At 49.7% G+C, this 21,649-nt stretch overlaps 1 pseudogene across 1 annotated transcript; it reads left to right on the top strand.

Moving 5' to 3' along the window:
* Window positions 1-374: 374 nt before the first annotated feature.
* LOC310753751 (inositol polyphosphate 5-phosphatase OCRL-like) lies at window positions 375-14,503 on the top strand (annotated as a pseudogene). The gene is made up of 16 exons: window positions 375-380; window positions 437-544; window positions 1,257-1,356; window positions 1,464-1,675; window positions 3,161-3,199; window positions 5,187-5,290; window positions 6,697-6,832; window positions 7,329-7,418; window positions 7,913-8,066; window positions 8,874-9,083; window positions 9,372-9,395; window positions 11,842-11,948; window positions 12,472-12,556; window positions 13,247-13,374; window positions 14,193-14,304; window positions 14,388-14,503. The product of its transcript is annotated as an inositol polyphosphate 5-phosphatase OCRL-like (transcript).
* Window positions 14,504-21,649: the final 7,146 nt, after the last annotated feature.

The raw sequence follows: 21,649 nt of genomic DNA, 5'->3' as shown, positions 1-21,649 counted from the left end.
TACGGGGTAATCTTCTAGCAAACAAGCTTGGCACAGCAGATCTGAGAGGTGGGTTTCTGCTCCCGGAAAGCCAGCCTGGAAACCAGGTTGCCAGGTGAAGGAAGAATGGAAAGATCAACCAACTCACTTGCCTTCAAAGAATTTCTGGTTGCCTGTGGCTACTGGGATAGTGCTTAGATATCAGGCTGGCTGACACATCTTAAAAAATACAAGGAAAAGGCTTTTTTTCTTTCATTAGCAAAGCTCCTTTGGGGCCCCGAATAGCTAAGCTGAGGAGGAAGTGGCTGGTATTACTTGTTTGTTCTTGGTCCTGATCTTGCCTGCCCTTGCACACTCCGGTTGTCTTTGCATATTTAACCAGCACGTCTGTTCCGATGGGAGTCCTATTCCTGCAGTTCCACATCCTTCTCTTTGGCACTTGGGCATTCGGTTCCAGGAGCTGGACCTGAGCACAGAGGCTTTCTTCTACTTGGACTCGACAAAGGAGCAAGAGTGGCTGACAGCTGTGGGAAAGGCTTTGCGTTCCAAATCCAAGTACAAGAAAGTAAGTCCAACCCCACCCATTTCTTCAGCAGCCAGACAGCTGTCAGGAGCTGGAGTGAGGAGGAGGAGGAGGAGGTCAGCAAGAAAAAACTCCTGGTGTCAGTGGTGTTTTATTCAAAAGAAGCCAACATTCTTTATTCAAAGAAACCCAAACCGTGCAGGCCTAGTGATCACAGAAACCTTTCCCAACAGGTCTTGCCCCAGTGAGGTAGTTGTGAAGGCTGAAGGTTGCTACCCTCCCACCACTCTCTGAAGTCTCCTCCTCCCCCTGGTCCTTCCCAAGCAACCTGAGACTCTGACACCTTGCCTGTCTTTGCTCCATCCTCTTAATTTCTCTGTGTTCTGGGAGACCAGCAGGGAGGGGAGCTGATCGCAGCAGGATGGGGAGACCCCCTGGCTTCTTCAGCAGCCTGCCTGATCTCTGCCTCTTGACCCCCGCCTCAAGCCTCCACTTCTGCCTCGGATTCTGGACTGCTGTTTGCCGTAGAATCTTCCTGCCCTCCTGCCTCTTCAGTTTCCAACACCTCCTCTTGCTCACAGTCTGCTCCCTCTTCTCCCTCTGACGACCCCCCACCAGTTCCCTGGCTCTGAGCCTTCTTCCCTTGGGGGATCCCCAGTTGGTGCCACCTGCCACTCCTATCTGCATCCAGCCGGCCCAGGACAGCAAGCAATGAACAGAGCTGATAGACATCCCAGTACCTTGCATCTTCTAGGTGCAGCTGGTGCTCATCTTTGTCAGGAAGGACCAGCTCAGCCGCATCAAGGAAGTGATGAGGGAGACAGTGGGCACAGGCATCATGGGGAAGATGGGGAGTAGACCCTGACAGCGGAATTCCCCACGTCTATCTTTCTGTCTGTCTATCTGTTTTTCTAATCTCTGCCAACCAGTTCCCCCCTCTTTCCTGCTTGCTCACTAACAGCCATCTTTGCTCCGCCCCTGCAGGGTAACAAGGGGTGTGTGGCCGCGAGGTTTGTCTGCAACAATACCAGCTTCTGCATGGTCAATTCCCACCTTGCTGCCCACGTGGAAGACTTTGAGCGCCGAAACCAGGATTACAAGGATATCTGTGCCCAGATGAGCTTCCTGCCCCCTGACCAGGGTCTGCCGCAGCTGACAATCATGAAAACGAGTGCGTTTTGAGGGCTTGGAGGGAGAGAGCCTTGGCTGATGTAACTTGTTGGTCTCCGCTATCTGGAGAAGCAAACTGAGTCATGTTTCTGTAACTTTCCTGCCTGTGTGTAGCTCAGGGTAGGCAGCATTTGTTGTTGTTTAGTTGTTTAGTCGTGTCCGCCTCTTCGTGACCCCCTGGACCAGAGCACGCCAGGCCCTCCTATCTTCCACTGCCTCCCGCAGTTTGGTCAAACTCATGCTAGTAGCTTCGAGAACACGGTCCAACCATCTTGTCCTCTGTCGTCCCCTTCTCCTTGTGCCCTCCATCTTTCCCAACATCAAGGTCTTTTCCAGGGAGTCTTCTCTTCTCATGAGGTGGCCAAAGTCTTGGAGCCTCAGCTTCACGATCTGTCCTTCCAGTGAGCACTCAGGGCTGATTTCCTTCAGAATGGAGAGGTTGGATCTTCTTGCAGTCCATGGGACTCTCAAGAGTCTCCTCCGGCACCAGAATTCAAAAGCATCCATTCTTCGGTGATCAGCCTTCTTTATGGCAGGCAGCATAATGCTCTCCAAATGTTGATAGACCAAAATTCCCATAATTGCTAAGAATTGGCCTTGCTGACTGGGGCTCATGAGAGTTCCACTTCAGCAACACCAGGAGGGTGCAGTGTCGGCGATCCCTGCTGCTGCAGCTGCACCACTAAGGTTTCTACTAGAGCAGCCAGTAGAGAGCAACATAAAGCGAGTGGCAGAGATGTATTAGATTAGATTATAGCAAATGTGGGCAACTTCTCCAGTGATCGGGGTGGGAGTTGCAGTTTGTTAAGGGCAGTAAGGCGAAAGCAGAGCGGCCATTTTGCATGGAGAAGGTTCCAGGCTCAGTCACCAGTGTGTGCAGATCGGGCTGGGCATGATCTCTGCCTGAAAGCTGCTGCCAGTCCATGTAGTCAGTCCTGAGCTTGATGGGTCAATGGTCTGCCTCAATATAAGGTAGCTTCCTATGTTCCTGTGTACTACAGCAGGGTTTGGAGGGCCACAAGCGCCCTGCCCATGAATTAACGTACCAGGGGAAATTCGAAAAGTCTTTGCTGAAAGGACATCAAAGCAGGGGCCAGGTGAACCTCTTTGGGAGATTATTCTGAAAGGTCGGGTGCCATGACTGAAAAGGCCCTGCCATGCTTGAAAGAGCAGGAGTTCCCTGGGAAAGGGATTCTAGTCAGTGGAGAGGCAGTGCAAACATAAGTGGGCCTTCTTCTGGTACCCTTTTCCCAAACCTTGAAACACTTGAAAGGCCAAATGGGATGCTCTGAATTGGGCCTGGAAGCAGTTCAAGAGCCAGTCTAGTTCACAGAGCACTAGCCTAATATGATCATACTGCCCAATCCTAGTTATCAGTCTTACTACATATTGCAGGAAGTGGCAGCAGGCTGCCCCCCCGCCCCCCGACCCCGTGAGCTAGCCTGTAGCTGTGGTTGCTTTGCTTTTTTCCAGCATTGTCATCTGATCACTAAAAATGAGCTTCAGAGACTTCTGACCTACGACCAGGTGAGAGACATCTTTGTGTTATATGTGGTGGTTTAGGATATTGCCCTGTTTATTTCCTTTGTCTGGGATACCCCAGCCTAGGCTAGAGAAGCCACTTTCAGGCAGTTAGGAGCAAAGAACATAGGATGACTGCGACTTCTACAAATGCTTTTTAAGGTTGCAGGTTTGTGCAACCTGAATTAGAAGCAAGTCCCAATTAAGTTGGAGGGTTGCCTTGGAATAAGTAGGACTGCTCTGCAGTTTCCCAGTTAGAGGGCTTTCCTAGCTCAGCACACGCTCCAGATGTTGTTGGACTCCCATCAGCCCCAGCATAGCTGCTGTCCAGCAATATCTAAAGGTCTAAGGTTTCCTGCTCTAGGTTTTGCATCTGTCTGGAAAATCTGCATTGCTCACATGTTCTTATCAGCAGATACTTCCATTAAGTCCAATTAAATTGCTGGTGCTTTTTGTTTTACATTTTTCTCTCCAAGGTTTGTGTGTTCATCATGTTGACGACCTTTCTCCCACTTGGCATAAGGATCATTGGTATTTTGTGTTGAAACAGAGGCCTGATTGCTGCACCTTATGGTGGATTTAAACTCTGTGAGCGTAGTCATGCCTTAGCCCTTTGAGAAGGATGCTGCAAGGAAGGCAAGGGGGGGCAGCCTCAGACTTCCAACATACGCAAAACCATCATAAAACATTAAAAACTTCCCTAAAGGCTGTATAGTTACTTATCTCCTTGACATCTGACGGGAGGGTGTCCCACAGGGCAGGTGCCACTACTCAGAAGGCCCTCTGCCTGCTTCCCTGTAACTTTGCTTCTCACAGTGAGGAAACCGCCAGAAGGCCCTCGGTGCTGGACCCTGATGCCTGGGCTGAACAATGGGGATGGAGACACTCTTTCAGGGCTGAGGCCATTTAGGGCTTTAAAGGTTGGCACCAACACTCAGAATTGTGCTCAGAAACGTCCTGGGAGCCAACGTAGGATGCGAAAGGATGGTTTTGCAGTTGCTCATAGTGTCGGGGTGTATTCTGGTGGTTGTTAACAGTTTGTATGGATTATTGGTACATATAACATTGCATATTGTAGGTATGGCTAACCTGTGGTCTGCCAGATGTTACTGAGCTGCAGTTCCTGTTGGCTCCAGCCATCATGGCCAGTAATCAGGGATGATGGGAATTGTAGTTCTGCAGCATTGTGAGGGCCACGTGTCTGCTGCTCCTGAGTTAGAGGATTTTCCTGTCGTGTGATGCAGCAAAGTAATTTAAGATGACATGGGGCAAAAATGCACAAGCATCCTGTACCTTTAATAATTGTGTATAAGATAGGATTTCAGCAGGTATACCCCTTTTTTTGCACTTGGCTAACCTACTAGTAGGGACGCGGGTGGCGCTGTGGGTTAAACCACAGAGCCTAGGGCTTGACGATCAGAAGGTCGGCAGTTCGAATCCCCGCGACGGGGTGAGCTTCCCTTGCTCGGTCCCTGTTCCTGCCAACCTAGCAGTTCGAAAGCACGTCTAAGTGCAAGTAGATAAATAGGTACCGCTCTGGCGGGAAGGTAAACACCGTTTCTGTGTGCTGCTCTGGTTCACCAGAAGCGGCTTAGTCATGCTGGCCACATGACCCGGAAGCTGTATGCCGGCTCCCTTGGCCAATAAAGCGAGATGAGCGCCGCAACCCTAGAGTCGGTCACAACTGAACCTAATGGTCAGGGGTCCCTTTGTAGTTGTTGTTGTTGTTTAGTCGTTTAGTCGTGTCCGCCTCTTCGTGACCCCATGGACCAGAGCACGCCAGGCACTCCTGTCTTCCACTGCCTCCCGCAGTTTGGTCAGACTCATGTTTGTAGCTTCGAGAACACTGTCCAACCTGGGGTCCCTTTACCTTTAACCTACTAGTACTTCACCTTGGTCTTCCAGCACAACAGTGGCTGTTAATAGATTCCATTGTCAGGCAACAGGGGGTCTTTTGCTTCTCTGCTGATAAGCGATTTCTTTTTGGCTTTAGCTAAACATTCAGCGTACCCAAAAGACAGCTTTTGCTGATTTCACAGAGGGAGAGATCAAGTTCATCCCGACGTACAAATTTGACTCTAAAACAGATCCTGCTTGATAGTTGAGCCTTTGTAAGTAAGTCCTCTCAAACATTCTTCTGCAAGGCTTGTTTGTTTTTCCTAGTCTGCTGAGATGCTAGTAGTGTCCTGCCTTTCCATCCTCCTGAGCAGGCTAGTAAAACATATATTTTAAACATGGCTTTCTGCTAAGCAAGCTGTTGGAGGAGGGCTAGAGTTGAGGGCTGGACGGACTTCCTTTCCTCTGCAGCCAGAATGGACACCAAGCCACAGAGGAAGAGAGAGATCCAGCTCTCCTTCACCTGCTCACTTTGCTTGCATGGAATTCCGGGTTGCCAAAGGCTGCTAGGCGAGTTGTGAAATGCAAGGCTGTGATATGTTGTCTTCCTCAAGCCATCCCTGCTCTGGAAATGTTTTGGCTCCTTTTCCCCACATTTGTCCTGATAATCAGCATCCTCTGTTTCGTGGTGTGTATAAGCAGTGTTGCAGTTCCTTGAAAGGTGCAGCAGGCTGAATGAGAATCCTCTTTGTGTCAAGGAAGTCTGGGAATTAGACTTGGTGCTCTCTCATAAGAGCATGAGAGCAGCCCTGCTGGATCAGGCCATTGGTCCATCTGGCCCAGCATCCTGTTCTCACATTGGCCAATGAGATGCCTCTTGGGGAGCCCACAAACAGGACCTGGGTGCAACAGCACGCTCCCCTCCTCCAAGCCATACTGCTTCTCTTGGTGGAGTATGTTCTGTGGCCATTATGGCTAGTAGCCATTGAGCCTCACCATCCATGATTTGGCATATTCTTGTGGTTCTTGACAACTGTCAGAAGCCACCTAGGCCTGCTAGTTTCATTGCTCTTGCTGTGGTAATGGGGAAATCAAAAGGACAGGCGGAACATGTAGTGACGAAGCCGGAAAAGGGCAGGCTCCTTTGGGCAGCATTTCAGGTGCCAGAAAAGGTCTTTTGGATCACTGAAAAAATAGTGTCTGAACAAGAATAACGGGGCCCCTTGCTTTGGGGAAGGATCATCATTTGGTGGTGTGCCATATGCTTTGTATGCAGAGTCTCAAGTTGAAAGGCACCTCCACCTGAAAAAGGATTGGGCCACAGAGAGCTGCTGCCAGCCAGAGGAGACTTAATTAATGAATTGTGGGGTTGGAAGGGTTTCACGAGGGTCATCTAGTCCAACCCCCTGCAATGTAGGAATCCAAACTGGGGGAGGTCAGAAATTCATTCTGACCTGGTAGATGGCAGCTTTTGATTTCCTGACAACTCTCTCCATGAGGCAAAATGCCTGCACACCTGCAAGGTCCGCCCCTTCAGAAGTTGGACTCCCAAGCCCCATCATCTCCAGCTCTTAACCGTGGTCAAGATCACAGGCCGTGTGTGGAGCCAAAGTTGGACTGTGTGAGCCTTGTGTGTTGCCTCAGCCAGTCCAACTGTCTCCTTGCAGTGGGAAGTGCCGTGTGCCAGCATGGTGTGAGCCAATCCTCTGGAGAGGAGGCAGCGTGAATCAGCTCAGCTACCGAAGCCACATGGAATTGAAAAGGAGCGACCACAAGCCCGTCAGCTCCCTCTTCCTCACAGGGGTAAGACCTGCCCTGGCCAGGGCTATCGTCTATTCAGGGTTTTTAGTTGCCTGCTATGTGGCACCTCCTTGAATCTGGGCAGGCCCTGACCAACAACCAGGCCCCTTTCCACAGAGCTCCTCCTTGGCCAATGACTTCCGGTGCAAGGAGTGGGCAGGTTTTGGCTCTGTTAAATCCCTAGGCTTCCATTCTCCACTCTTCTGAGTACACGCTGCTCCTGCAGGCATGGCAGACCACATGGGATGAACTGTATACCTTAACCGTTGGCTCCATTCATGCAATGGAGCTTCTGTGGTACTTGGCTTGGAGCATTTGGCTTCAGCCCATTGGCTCTGGAAGTCACAGCCGCTGCCATCCTGGGGAAGCTCTCAGAGTTACAGTACTTGCCTCTTTCAGGGCTGGGAACAGGGGGGTGCATCAGGCCTTTCTGCTCTTAACTCATGCCCCCCCCTTTCAGTCCATAGCTCCAACAAATGTGCTCTGCCCCCCCCCATAGGTGAAGGTTGTGGCTGACCGACGGTACCGGAAAGTGTTTGAGGATATTGTTCAGTTGATGGACAGGATGGAGAACGAATTCCTTCCCTCCCTGGAGGGAGGTAAAGACGAATAGGATCCTCTCCAACCCCTTAAAGAGGGTTTGCTGCAAAAAGACCAGGGGGGAAAGAAGCCCTTGGCCCATCTAGCTCAGTCTTGAGCGGTTCCCCAGGATTTCCGGGTGATCTCTCCCAGCCCTACCTGGAGATGCTGGGGATAGAACCTGGGACCTTTGCATGCAAGGCCGATGCCCTTCCACTGAGCGGCAGCCTCTTCCTCTTCCTCGCAGGCAAAGACTCCAGGGGTAGCCAGCGTGGTGCCCTCCAGATGCTGGACTACAACTCCCATCATCCCCAGCCAACATGGCCAGTGGCAAGTGCAGCAATATCTGGAGAGCCCCACGTGGACCTGTTGCATGTGCAGTCCCCTAAATGAGAGCCCGGGGCCAAGGACAAACTTCCCCCTGGAGCACGTTTCCTTGCCTCTGCTGAAGGCAAGCACTCTCTTTCCTCCCCCCCCCCTTTTGCTCTGCAGTTTCCGTTTGAGAATGTGAAGTTCCGGCAGCTGCAGAAGGAGAAGTTCCAGATCACAAACAACGGGCAGGTCACCCTCCACTTCTCCTTTATCCCCAAGCTCAGTGACAGCCAGTATTGGAAGCCATGGCTTTGCGCTGAGCCCTGCGAGGGATACTTGGAGCCCAGCGCGTCTCTCTCTGGAATCAGAGAACTGTAGAGTTGGAAAGGGACCCCAAGGGTCATCTAGGGAAGGCCTTCCTTTTCTCCTCCTCTTCCCAACCCTCCTCCCTCAAACCTTGGGAGTTTGGTAGAGCAGGGGAGGCTTAACATTTGTGGGCTGCATTGCCCCATGCTCAAGCCTCCAAGGGCCACACGTCAAAGCAGCGGAGCCCAAAGTGTAAAAGTGTGTGTGGCCAGCTTTAAACAAACACACACACACAAATGAATTGAAGCCAAACAATGCTGGAGGGTCCCCAAACACCTTTTGGCATCGCAGGGAACCAGTGAGAGCAGTCCGTCCAAAAATTACTTTTTTAAAACAATGCGTATTTTTATGTTGTGGAGGCACAAAAATATCTTGGGGAACATATAGAACTAGCCAAACTTTTAAAAACTCAATGAAATGTAAACTAAAAAAGAAAGTTACATTGGGGGCGCAAAAATCCTTTCCCTTTTTATATTCTTTTGTTAGGATCACTTTCTCTTACCCTCCAGTATCCTGTCACCATCTTCTGTGCAGCTGCTGCTTTGGAGGACTAGAGAGGAAAGTGGGGGGGGGGGACTGAGTCGCTTCTTCTCCTAATTCTTGAAGTTAAGGTTTCCCCCATACACCTGTGAGAACAGGATGCTGTACTAGATGGGCCATTGGCCTGATCCAGCAGGCTCGCATTGTGTCCTTCTGTTCAATTCTTCACTGTCTTCACTTTTAATTTACAGACAAGCAAACCTGGCTGTGCCAAAGAGTGTATCTACCTGACCTCCTCCCGTTTTAGGTGAGACGGTGGACATTTCCCTGGATGTGTACGTCAGCAAGGAAGAGAAGATTGAGGCTATCTTTGTCCTTCACCTTGACCGTGGCAAGGACTATTTCCTCACCATCAGTGGGAGCTACCTACCAAGCTGCTTCGGGACCTCCTTGGAAGCCTTGTGCTGGATGTCTACCCTTCCCACCCTGCTTCCCTGCTTGAAAAACAGCTGCTCTTCCACTCAGAAATGTGGGGGCTGGGGGTCCTCCGCTGCATTCCGCTTCAGCTTCTGTAGCTGTGCATCCGCTTCCTGTGTGCTGTTCATGCCCTTTGTTTGCCTTGACTGAGTCATCCCAGGTTCTGGTCCTCCCACCTGCCCTTTCGCAGGGCCACTGAACCGTGTGCATTTCCCTGCCATCTGCCCAGATACTGTTCAGCCAACGGGCTGTTTCTTTCTCTTCTCAGGGCCTGTGCCATTAACACCCTTGGTTGTCTTTTGCTCTTGCCTTCCTCCTCTGATCTCAGGGAGAAGACAGCTTCCTAGAAAAGGTAACAGTTGGTTTGCTATCCTCTAGATGTTCTTGTAGCGGGCTCAAATCAGGTACAGGCAACGCCCCGTTTACACGGGGGTTGCGTTCCGAGGTACCGTGCGTTTAAATGAAATTGCGTATATTGGGGACAGCATTGGAAAAGCCTGCAAACACCCTCTAAACTTCCGGAAGCCCTTTGGAAAGGCCTTTTGAAAACCAGCAGCCTCCCTGCAAAACTCCTTGCTCCAACTCTCCACAGGCCTGAGAGGTCGGTGCCAAAGCTCCTGGGAGGGAGTCGAGATGCTGTTTCCATGCCACTTTGCCGCTTTTGTGCTCTTGGGGGGGGGGGACATTTTTGCCCCTTCAAGTGCCCCTTCCAGCTTTGCGGCAGTGTGCATGTGCCTCGAAGGCACGTAAATGGAGTTGCCCTTGTCAACGATCAGCAGCTGCTCCATGCAGTGGCAGCTGGTCCCTTAGGGCAAACCAGGCACTACCCCACCAACCTCACCTGCCTGCCTTCTGACTCAAATCCAGTCCAGGTGGTGACTCTAGCTCTCTGCGTTTTTCTCTTCCCTAGTCTCAACGTGGCCCTTGTAGAACTCGGCAGAGGAGAACGGAGACGAAACCAGAATTTGCCAGCACTGCTTGTAACTGATTTTGCGCTGCTTGACTCTGGGTCCGCTTGCGATTGGCAGCACGGGAGGCAGAAAGCCCAGTCTCATGATGCAGGCGCCAGCCCCCTCTGGCCCCAAGAGCCAGTTTTCTCCTTGTTTCTGTGCTCAGCCACTGCTGCACAGGCTATGCCACTCTGGCTTACTCTTACCACCTGAGCACTGGCATTTGGGAAGCGGTAGTGGCTGCTTTGGGGTGGCTCAGGGAAATGTCACTCCTCTCGAAATCAGATATACTTGGGTGTATTATCCTAGCCACAAGGAGACAGTGGTGACTGTCAATTTGGACAGCTGTAGACATTGAGAATCATGGAGGATATGTTTATCAGTGGCTACCGGTCAGGGCTATTTCTTGCCACTATTATCACAAACCACATGCTTTTGATTACCAGTTTCTGGGGAACATGATGGACAGAGTGCTCTTGTCCCCGTGTCCCTATGGACTCCCAAGGGCATGTGGTTGGCCATTCTGGGAACAAAATGCTGATCTAACCCAGCAAGGCTCCTGTGTATTTTAGCATGCACCAGCTACTCTTGCACTAAGACTCTGATACAGTATGTGTCATTCCCCACATCAATACTCTCTCTCTCTCTCTCTCTCTCTCTCTCTCTCGACAGGGGCGGGGAGTATTGGTGGCGGGATGAACTGGGTCCTAATCAACAGCTGCCCTGGGGATGAGGGGATCAAATTCTCCATCCTTGTCAACTCCTTTTAGTGATGGGCTGCTTGCCACTGCTGTGCTCCTAAAGCTCTCTTGCTCCCCCCTCCTCTCTTTCTCTTTCTCTTGAATGTGGTAGCTTGAGATAGAACTAACCACCCTGAACATTTCTGGAGAGGAAGATGGGAAGGAGGCAGGAGGCATGGTTCACCAGCTGCTGTGTGCTGCATTGCCCAGACAAAGTCGTGGGCTGGGGCTCCAGCTGTTGCTCAGTTTCTACCACTGCCTCTGCAACGTGCTCTAGACAAGGGGTGGTGAACATGTGACCCCATCATCTCATCATGCTGGCTGGGGCTGCAGCCCATCAACCTATGAAGGCCCATCCATGTTCTGTTGCTGTTTTTGTTACTTATTTCCTGCCCTTCACCCTAAGGTCCCAGGGCAGGTTCCAGCAATTTAAATAAAATGTTAGCCAAACCTCATGACCACAGCTGCATATTCAGTAAGCTTTTGGGTGAACTGCACATCCGGAGTGGGAGGATTACGAGCTGCATATTAATAGGGGGAGGGGGAGCTTGGATTTGGGGTGCGAGCAATTTGTTTTTTGTTTTCCCCCTTGAGATGCTTGCTGTGGCTAGGGCCGGGCAATACGTCAATATAGATATATTTTCAAATCAGCTTGAAGTCTAGATAGTGAGACTGGTTTCATAATTTCTGACCTGGCAATATATTGCAAATCATGATGTGTGTGTGTACTATGCAAAAAACACCATGTGGGGGGAAACTGTGAAGCCAGACAATGCTTCTCTAGATTCCTGCAGCCCCTGTGGACTCTGCCGGTTCAGCTTTCCCCTGCCCTCCTGCAGGGGGCAGCAGAAATCACAATGCGGGGGAAACCGTGAAGCCAGCGAATGCCTCTACATAGCTCCATCTTATTTCAGACATCGTGATATATTGGTGTATTGCAATGTTTAGCTAGTGATATATCACTGTGTTGAAAGCCAGCTATCACCCAGCCCTAGTTGTGGCCTCAGAGGGCAAGACTTGTCCACCCAGCTGGAGCAAGGAAAGAATGCATACAGGCACACATTCTGTCAGGCTCTCATGCCAGTCCCCCTTGTCATTGGACCTCCAGGAGAAGCAGTTTCTGGATATCGTACCCCAGGATGGTGATGACTCCACTGAGCGGCCAAGGAGATCTGCCTTTTGGTGGACCACCTCTTCAAGAATGCCTGCCACCAGGTGAGCTGAGGGGGACGGTACCATTGAAAGGATGGGTGTGGGCTGGAATCCAGTACCAGTTTTGGGGTGTGCAGGTTCCAAACGTCCCAATTGATTTATATCTTAGCTACCGACTCGCTCTTACAAACTCCTGCTGTGAGTATAGTGGCACCTTGGTGGAGCGGCAGCGGGTGGGACATCCAGCATACGGTCTTCCTTAGAGCGGCTCAGAAGAACCCAAGTGTTCCCAACCATTGTCTGTCTCTCCCTAGCAAAGCGGCTCTCTGAGACTGGCCACTAGAAGAAGCGGGGAATGATTTCACTCTCCCATTGCCCCAAATCAGGAGAAGGGTAGTAGGAATGCTACTGTGGAAAGCAGGCGGGATACAATTCTCAGCCCTTGCGCCAGCTCTCTTGGTGATGGGCTTCTCTCCACTGTGGCATTCCTCGACCTCACATTATGCACCCCAGGGCTGGATTGTTCTTCATGCTATCCAGGATGTACCTCATCCCTTCCGAACGCATGGGTGATACTCTGCTTCAGGAGGACCTCTTCCAGACCCCGGGGACGCAGGACGAGCTGCAGGAGATAACTGAGTGCCTGGACACCAGCATTTCCGAGACGATCCGTATCCTCTCTGGGGGACATTGTTGGGGAGCAGGGCTGCTTGGTGGTTTTCTTTCGCTCTTGGCTGGAGTGGACCTCACTTTTATATACCTGGTGGCTTAGGTTCCTAGGCCAGCCCATCCTTAAGGCTCTGGGACACAGCACAATGAAATGCCCACAGTCAAGTCCAGTCATGCATCCAAACAGCTTCACAGCTTTAACCCCCATTTGAAAACATCAGCCTGGCTAGATAGAGCAGAGGTGGGGAATCTTGACAGGCCCGCAGGCCCCACATCTAGCATCATACGTGGTGTCAAGGTAAAGACATGGCTGCAAAGGAGCTTCAAGGGTGCGTTCAATTGTTCTTTGGCAAGCAGGGTTTGTTGACCGCACTTTTGGAGTTGACCACTAGTATTTGCTGTTTGGATTGAAACCATGCCTGCAGAAGGACATTTCCTCGGCAGATCAGCTTTGCAGGCAGCTTCGTCAAGAGGGGAGGTGTGGGATAATTACAGTGGGGTGGCTCAGTTGGTAGAGCGTGACACTCTTAATCTCAGGGCTGCGGGTTCAAGGTCCACCTTGCGCCAAAAGGGGAAACTTGCAAGGTGGGCCCAGATGTATAAGGACCAAGCTTCTTGCTTTGGACCAGCCTGGGAAGGAGGCAGGCTGCAGGTAACAGGACAGAACATTTCCCTTGCCAGGCTGTCAATAGCTGGCAGTGACCACTCGGTGGCCGAAGCTCTGCTCATCTTCCTGGAGGCAGTGCCAGAACCAGTCCTTTGCTATGAACTGTATCAGCGCTGCCTTGAGTGCTCACATGACAGCCACCTCTGTTGCCAGGTCGGCCCCAGAGCCCCATCTCTTCCTGGCTGGTCTGTGGTGTGTACAGAAGCATAGAATCAGAAGGGATTTCCAAAGTCATCTAGTCCAAATGTTGCCGCGAGTAACAGGAAATCCACTAAAACATCCCTGAAAGCCAGTAAACCGGCACACTGGCAGGAGGGCTAGTCTGGTCTGGGAAGCCTTGTTAACTGCAGAGGTTGCTGATGTCTCCTTTGATAACCATCCCTCTCCGTTGTGGAGGGGGGTGGGGTGCGCACATGTTGCCTTTTTGCTTTCTGACCAGGACTTGTAACAATAGCCCACCTGTTTCAGTGAACCTCGCTTGAATTTCCAACCCAGGAAGCGGCCATATACTGGGCCATCTAGCTCAGTATTGTTGAAATTGACAAGCAGTGGCTCTCCAGGATTTCAGACAAGGGATGTTCCCTACCCTCCTGGGAGATGCTGGGGGTGGAGCCTGAGACTTTCTGCATGAAAAGCAGGTGGTTTACTGCAGAGCTATGGCCCTTCCCCCAAGATATCTCAGTTGGTAGAGCATAAGACTCTTCATCTCAGTGTCCTGAGTTCGAGTCCCACCTTAGGCATTGCAGGGGGTTCGATTAGTTAACCCTTGTGGTCCCTTCCGACTCTGCAGTTGCATTATTCCCCAAAGTTCCCAGCAGAGTTCTAGTCCGGTTACCATTTTAAACATTCTTTTTTTTTTTATGCCAGGTCTAAACCTGCAAACATAACAAGTACACCGTGCTAGTGATCCATGCCCCTCCTCTAGCAAAGCTCTGCACTGAAACTCCAAACCGCCCCTCCCTGTCTTGCAGGTGATCTGCCAGTTGCCGCGGTCGCACCAGAACGTGTTCCGCTTCGTGGTGGCTTTCCTGCGGGAGCTGCTGAAATACTCTGAGAGCAACAATGTCAGTGGCAACATGCTAGGTAAGGCCTGCCTGTCCTGGCTGGGAGCTGGCCATCCTCCTGCTCCCGCCTCCTCTCATGCAAATGTTTTCGCTTCCCTGCAGCCACCCTCTTCGCCAGCCTCCTGCTACGGCCTCTGCCCAACGTTCTGCCGAGTGCCATCGGCTTCCTCCTGGGCTTCCTGCTGGGGGTGGATGACTGCGAAAGGTGCCAAGCGTGACTGGAGACGAAGTGGGGAGGGAAGAGGCAAGGCCCAGCCTCTGTTCTCTGGTGCCTGCCCTTCCCCTTGTGCCATCTTGCCATGTGCCAGCTCCCTTCCCTGTGCTTTGCCTTTTCCACCTTTTCCTCTTGACTCCTGACACGGTTGCACACTTGGCTTTCCACATGGTTCCAGGGCATTGGCAGCAGGTTCAGGGTGCTTGGGGAGGGACCCTGTTGGAGGACAGTCATTCCCCTGCCCATCCTACTACCACCACTGCTGCTCTCAGTCCCTGCGCAGTAGTCCACGCTCTCCCCTTCTGCTGCAGCTGAGCATGTGCTACTCTTGGTGGGTACCAGGCATAAGGATTCCTGGCCTGTCCTGGGATTGCAGGACCTCTTTCTCTGTCCCCCCAGCCTTGATGCTCATCAAGAAGGGGCAGGGCAGCCACTGTGGCCCACGTACGCCTTAGCCTGCTCTCTATAGTTCAGCTATCTGTCCCCATTCTGCCAAGTAGAGTTCTAGGGTGTTCATTCTTCATGAGACACTAAGCACTGCCTAAAGGGACCAGGGAGGAGGAGGGGGAGCAGGCTGGGAAGCAGGAGGGGAGCTGAGGCAGTGGGTACAGCTGGGTTGGGTTGGGCTCCCCACCCGACCCCAAGTTCTGCAACTTTGTCTTTCTGCTTTTCTGTCCTGGGTTCCTGTACTTGGTGCACACACACTCTTAATTTATTGGGAAGCGGTTGTTTCAAAATGAAAGATCCGTTGTGCAGAGATTGTTCTGGTGTTTGGAGGGGAGCTACACTTGCCTTGGCTGGTTTCTCCACTGCTCTGAAGCTCAGCCAGACTTTCCAAATGTAGCCGCCTTGGGCCCTCGCAGCACACATGAGGGAGAGGCTGTGGAGAGGGGGTGCTGCATGGGGCATCAGGTTGTGCAGATACCATGGAATCTGACTTCGCTCTTCACAACAAGGCTTGCAGGTGCAGAAAGAGGGCTACATTGCTTCCCCAAGGTGTTTCTCAATTGCTTTCCTTCCTCATACTGCTTGCAGCTTGCAAGTTTCAGCCCAGCAGCAGCTGGCTGCGAATTATTGAATAGACTCTTGAGGGGAGGTCTGCCCTCCCCTCTCCCCATTAAGCTTTGTCTCCAGGGCTCAGTGGTAGGAGGGAGAGCAGAGGAAGAAAAAGAACTGGGCTTGGCTTGAGGGGGTTATGAGAGCATATGTGCACCTGGTGCCAAGGGATAAGGCTGCAGAACTGAGCAGAGCACACTTAAGAGCAGGAGGAGCTGAGCCCTGCTCCCGCCACCACCACCAACAGCAACTCCTAGATGTCCACTTGTTCTTCTCAAGGGAGTCCCAAAAATGACCAAAGGAGACTGGAGCTCTGAGAGCAGCTATGGAGACTGCAGAGTCTGGATGGGAGCTCTTTTATTACTTATTTTCATTTGAAGTGGGATGGAGTGGAGGCTAGATGGATCACTTTGAGGGGGGGGGAAGCAGGTGCTGAGCAGTGGAACGGGATTGGGAACTTCCCCCTTCCCCACTGAAATAATCCAACTGGGCACCCTAGGAATTGGCAGGGCCAACCTGCGCATGAGGCGTTGCGAGGCCATTGGCTCAAGGGGGGGCAGATCAAGGTCCATAGAGCACCATGCTTGCAGCCATGCCACTATTGTGACCACGGTCAGGCCCTTGTGAGGGTTTCGCCAACACAACCTGCTCCTCTCCAGCCTCCTTTCCTAAAGGAGAAGCAGAGGCAAGGCTCAGGGTGTTTCTGCCTCAAGCAAGAACATCCTCAGCTGGTCCTGGCAGTGGACATTAGAAATTGCTTTCGATATGAAAAAGAGTGGAATGCAGGAAAGTGGGGGGAGGGGAGTGTGTTAAAGGAAAAGGGAGGAGTTTTCCAAACTAAAATGGGGGTTGAAGACAGAGCTCGATTGAGTCACAAAAGGGGCTTCTGCCAGCCCAGTGGAATTTCCGGCTCCCCACATCCCAGCGTCTTAAAACACAAGAAGAGCTTGGGGAGTCAATTTTGTGCATAAGGTAGATGTTTGGCATGGTCTGTCCTTGATGTGAAAAGAGGATCCTTTCAATATTTACTTTGGTGAACTACAGCTCCCACAACAACAACTCTGAAGGTGACGCAGATGTTCAGAGCGGGGTGCTGATAATGCCAAGGTCATAAGTTTGATCCCTGTATAGGCCAACTGCATTATTCCTGCATTGTAGGGGATTGAACTAGATCAGTGGTTCCTAATTGGCTAATTACTGAGGACCCCTTATTTTTCAAAAGCCAAGCCGCAGACCCCCTACTTTTGAAAAAATTGATAACTCTATGGTAGTTACCTCTGCAAAGCAATTTTTTGAACAAAATGTGGGGTAATAAGCAAAGGATTTTAAGTATACTAAAAACAACAAGACCACCCATAAAATGTATGCTATTGCCATGCCAATATGAGAGAAAATTAGTTGGAGGGAGGCAAGGGATGGGGCCACGGACCCCTGATTGGGAATAACGGAACTAGATGGTCCTCGGTGTCCCTTCCAACTCCACAATTCTATGATCCTGTGTCTTGAGGAATAGTGTGTGTGTGTGTGTTTCTGTCTGAACTTTCCCAGCCTTTGCTTTATTCTGATTTGCGCTTGCGTCCCTACTCCCCACGTGTAGAATTGCTATACCTTGGGATTTTCCTGGACATTCAAGCGTTTCCCGCATGGACACTTGTTTCCAACAGCCAAATCCCGGCGGATGGCAACCCTACCCACTTGTGCCAGATTGCCTGGCATACGTTACAAGCATCTAGTCACATAGATTCTCCAGAATCCCGGGGCTAGCCCACCTGACGGGAAGAGTCCGCGACCAGAAGGAGGAGGAGTACCAGGAAGAATGGACAAAAGTCAAAGATTATTTAGCTAAATATGTCAAGATAACCTAACTGGAAAAGCTTGCAAATATGAGATAGGCTTAGGGTTTAAATATGTAAGGATAGGAATTAAGATGTTTCAAGCTAGATTAGAAAGAATGAAAGATGTGAAGTGATCAAGTTATATTTTTTTTTTAAAGAAGATTGATTTTGGAAAACTGTTAAAATGAAATACAATGAAATTCAACCAGGGGGATTTGAGGAAGTCACTTAACAATGTTATCAAGATTGGTTTAATTACAATTAGGATGTATGTTTGTTTGTGTTATGTACTGAGTTCAATAGGATCCAAACTGCAGCAGTCTGATTGGTCCTAGAACAATAGGATCCAAAAGGCAGCAGTCTGATTGGTCCTAGAACAATAGGATTCAGAATACAGCAGTCTGATTGGTCCTAGAACAATGCAGCAGTATGATTGGTTGGCAGGAACCACCCAATCATGCTCCAGATAGAAGTGAATCCACAACCTGATTGGCTTACAGTAGAATTCCGGAATTAGCCAATCATGTGCAGCCCATTGTGTAAATAATGTATATAAAGCAGATACTTTGAGGAGACATTCATTCATTCCTCCTCACCACTATGAGCTGAATAAAGAGCATGAAATCACTTTGCGACTCTGAGTATATTTCAGTTTGTTTGTTTGTTTGTTTGTCTTAAAATTTTTTTGGAAAATTAATTAAAAAAACTGAAAAGAAAAACACCATAGATTATCCAGAATCCCAAGCAGCGACACTGTGAAACTTTCATAGGAATAAAAGGTAGGGGGAAAGGAGGCACAATGTCAAGCAGGCAGCAGAATAAACCCGAGCACTGTGGGTCTAAAACCGGCCCCTGAATCTCTTGCTCCCCACTCTGCCCTTCTAACAATACCATTTTTTTGCTTGCTGGATGGCTGTGTGCAATGAGACCTCAGTCACTGAGGAAGGGTGCTGGCCCAGTGGTAGAAGTATGTGCTTGGCATGCAGGCGATCCAAAAATCAATTCAAGAGCAAAATTCCAGTTCTCATGTTTTCTGTCGAAATGGCTAATTTAAAGGGGAATAGCATGGTGCCTTCCACAGAGTCAGACCATTGAGCCGCCGAACTCCTTAAGGGAGGACCAGAGCTCACTGGTGATGCAGGTCCCAGAACAGTCTCCAGCATCTCCAGGTGAAACTGAAAACATCACCTGCCTGGAACCTTGTAGAGCCACTGCCAATCAGTACAGACAGTGCTGAGTTAGGTAGCTATGATCCATCCACCATCACCCTTTGCCCGAAGCAAAGGCACATCGCTGGTCCAAATCTTTGAAAGACTTTCCCTGCTCACCAAGCCACCTGCCCTCCTTTATGCATTGCCGATGGCTTATCAAAGGGATCCTCACTGCAAGTCTCATCAAGGCAGACAGCTTGATGAAATCTTGGTGCCCTTTCTTACAAAATGCTAACAGGGACAATGGCACCAGTTGCCCTCTGGACTCACAGAGTGCAGCTTACTTTGGAGCCATCAATTGTACACATTTGGAATGGCCCTTGAGAAAGGATAGTCTGCCTATAGTCAGCAGCTTACCCCCTTGTTGTTTGTTAAAAACTTGAATAAAAAGCATGCTTAAAATAAAACAGGAAAAGTGAAATTTTGCTGGTTTCTTGAGAAAAGAATAATGCCTCATTATTTGTATCTGCTTTTAAATGTTGTTTCTCTTCTCTTTGTAATGAGTTTTACTGGGTCTGTGGTCATTTTAAGTTGCTTACCTTCACTAAAATATATAAATCTACTCGACTGGAAACTTTTATTATCCAAATTCAAACCCACTTTGGATAGCAAAATTCCTGGAGTGGGGAGGAGGGTTCAATGTTCTAATAGATTAGATATGGACAGTCCTTCAGTACAGCAAAACTTGACACTTTGAAACCTTTGAGTCCTTTCCAAAAGGACTTCACCCACTATTTAGGGGGGAAGTATGTCAGAACTGACCTTCTGCAGTACTGATTCCACATTCTTGGACTCCTAATCTTACACGTAAATTAGAGCTGGAACCATCTCAGGCCCTATGGCTCTTGAAATGACCATGACCTATTGAGCAAAACCACAGACTCCACCTCTCTGGTGACTAAACCCCACTTGCGTTTGCAAAATAAATTAACAACAGAAGAAAATCATGGAAGAAATAAAATGGCTTTTGAAATTAACAAAGGCGATTCCTTTTATCCACATGTATTACGGGACATGTTCAAAGCGCCCCTCAGGAGAAATTCTGTAAGCAAAGGTAGCAGATACACAAGGACACATTGCTAAAAGAAACAAAGGGATTTGGAGGGACCATGAGTGAACAGGTAGTACCAGAATGTACAGAATTGTACCTAGAAAAAGGTTACAACTGGATTACCTTTTTGTAAACAAAAACAACAACAACCCCCAAAATAAAACTCGGAAGCAGCAGGACTCCTTAGGAACTCTTCAAAAAACAAAACACAAAACTGCATATCCCTACCTAGTCACCAAATGTGAGGGGAAACGTAAACCAGCGTCTTACACTGCTTTAAATGATAGCCAGATTCTGCAATTTTTTACCACACCAGAAGTAAAAGCACGGGGCATTAATAAGTTTTTGAAAAATCATGCACTTCATTTGTAGGCAAGGGAAAGCTTTCTGAAATGTACAAAATCTTACTAAGACACACAATCTGTTGAAATGACCAAGCAGCGGACAAGATTCGGGGACAGTGGTGTGCCGCCTGGGGAAATGTTCCTTTCCATTCACCTTAAGCAAAGATGTGGTGACCTTGTGCATCCATAAATAACTTTCAGAAATGTATTTCATTACTTCCCAAAGCTTCTCAATGGGCTACCAAATGGCATTTCTTTCTATTTTGGATGAAACTGGGGAAGCAGCTTTAGAAGAAGGGGTTGCTGACATTCACTGGCCTGGAAAACACCTGATGCCAATATGATGGCAAATTGTGGGTGGTGCATTGATGGAGAAACTAAGGCAACAAATGGGGACATGACGCCACCGGTGTTCTAAAGATACATTTCATGTAAAGATTATGATGGGCTTCTTCAAATGCCCATAGCCTCTTACAAGCAGAGGTTTTAGATCAATTTTCTGTAAACCTCTGTCATAAATAGTTGTCACTGAAAATACGACCCAACAATGCAATGCTGGACTCATCCCTCCCGTCAGCGTGCCTGGAAAGCACGGGTCCCGGTAGTTTCCGCCTCACTCTGCTCCTTTCTCTGTGAAAGCCTGCTCTTTAGCTTTCACATCGGAGCAAACCTCAACCCACCCCCTCCCAAAGAAACCTTTTTTATGAGCCCCCCTACTCTGCGTGTGCTTTCTTTGGCTCCTGTCTCAATGTGCAGAAATTGAGCACATGAATTTTCCAGCATCGGGAGTTTCCCCCAAGACAGTGTTGAGATCAGGCGTGTTTGTGTGGCTTCACGCTTGCAGTTATTGGGGCTTTGGCTAAGAGGAGTGCATGCACTTTCAGCAAGACATAGCTAGCTAGCTAGCTAGACAGTTTACCTCCCTTTGCTACAGTTTAAATTTCTGCATGCCATCTGCTGTTGTGGAACAAGTCATCCCCATGATCCCTCTAGCCCAGTGCTCTCTCGGGCGGCCCACAGAAGCTCTCAAGGGTTTCAGACAAAACATTTGTTCACTTCAGCATATAGCAGTCCAAAGAAATGTATGCTCTAGAAGGTCACAGGCTCCCCCGTCTTTGGGGTAGAGGTTTGACGTCTGAGACTAGATCTGCAGGACTCATAAACATTTCACTCTGTAGAGATGAGTAGTCGGCACCGTCCGAGTATAGGAGGAGGGGGGTGGGGGTGGAATACGGGGGTGAGAAATAGAAGAATGCGTTCCATCTCCTACACGAAGTCAGAGCCAATTATGAAGATTGACCAGTTGCTTATAGATCAAATGCCTGGATCATGCAGCTGCAAAGAGGTCTACCCAGCCGCTCCCACAGGCAACATGGAATTCTTCTGTGCAATTTACTGTGTTGTTGTTGTTGTTAAAGATGTAAGACAAGCCTATATTGCACTTCATTAAAAATGCCAGGTCACTTCACAACAATATACTGATGGACTCAGTAGAATCAGCAATCAGTACTGGGGCAGGGGCCTTGGCTGGCACCCTGAAATGCACGGCCCCTGCGCCAGTCCTGAGGAGGCTCAAGGCCAGGGGTCAGCAACCTTTTTCAGCCGTGGGCTGGTCCACCGTCCCTCACAGCATGTGGGGGGCCGGACTATAAT

Source organism: Podarcis filfolensis (assembly GCF_964270895.1).
Source record: "Podarcis filfolensis genome assembly, chromosome: W".
In the NCBI taxonomy this organism is placed as follows: Eukaryota; Metazoa; Chordata; class Lepidosauria; order Squamata; family Lacertidae; genus Podarcis; species Podarcis filfolensis.
Note: the sequence above shows the minus strand (reverse complement) of the source record. Positions and strands in the feature narration are given on the sequence as shown.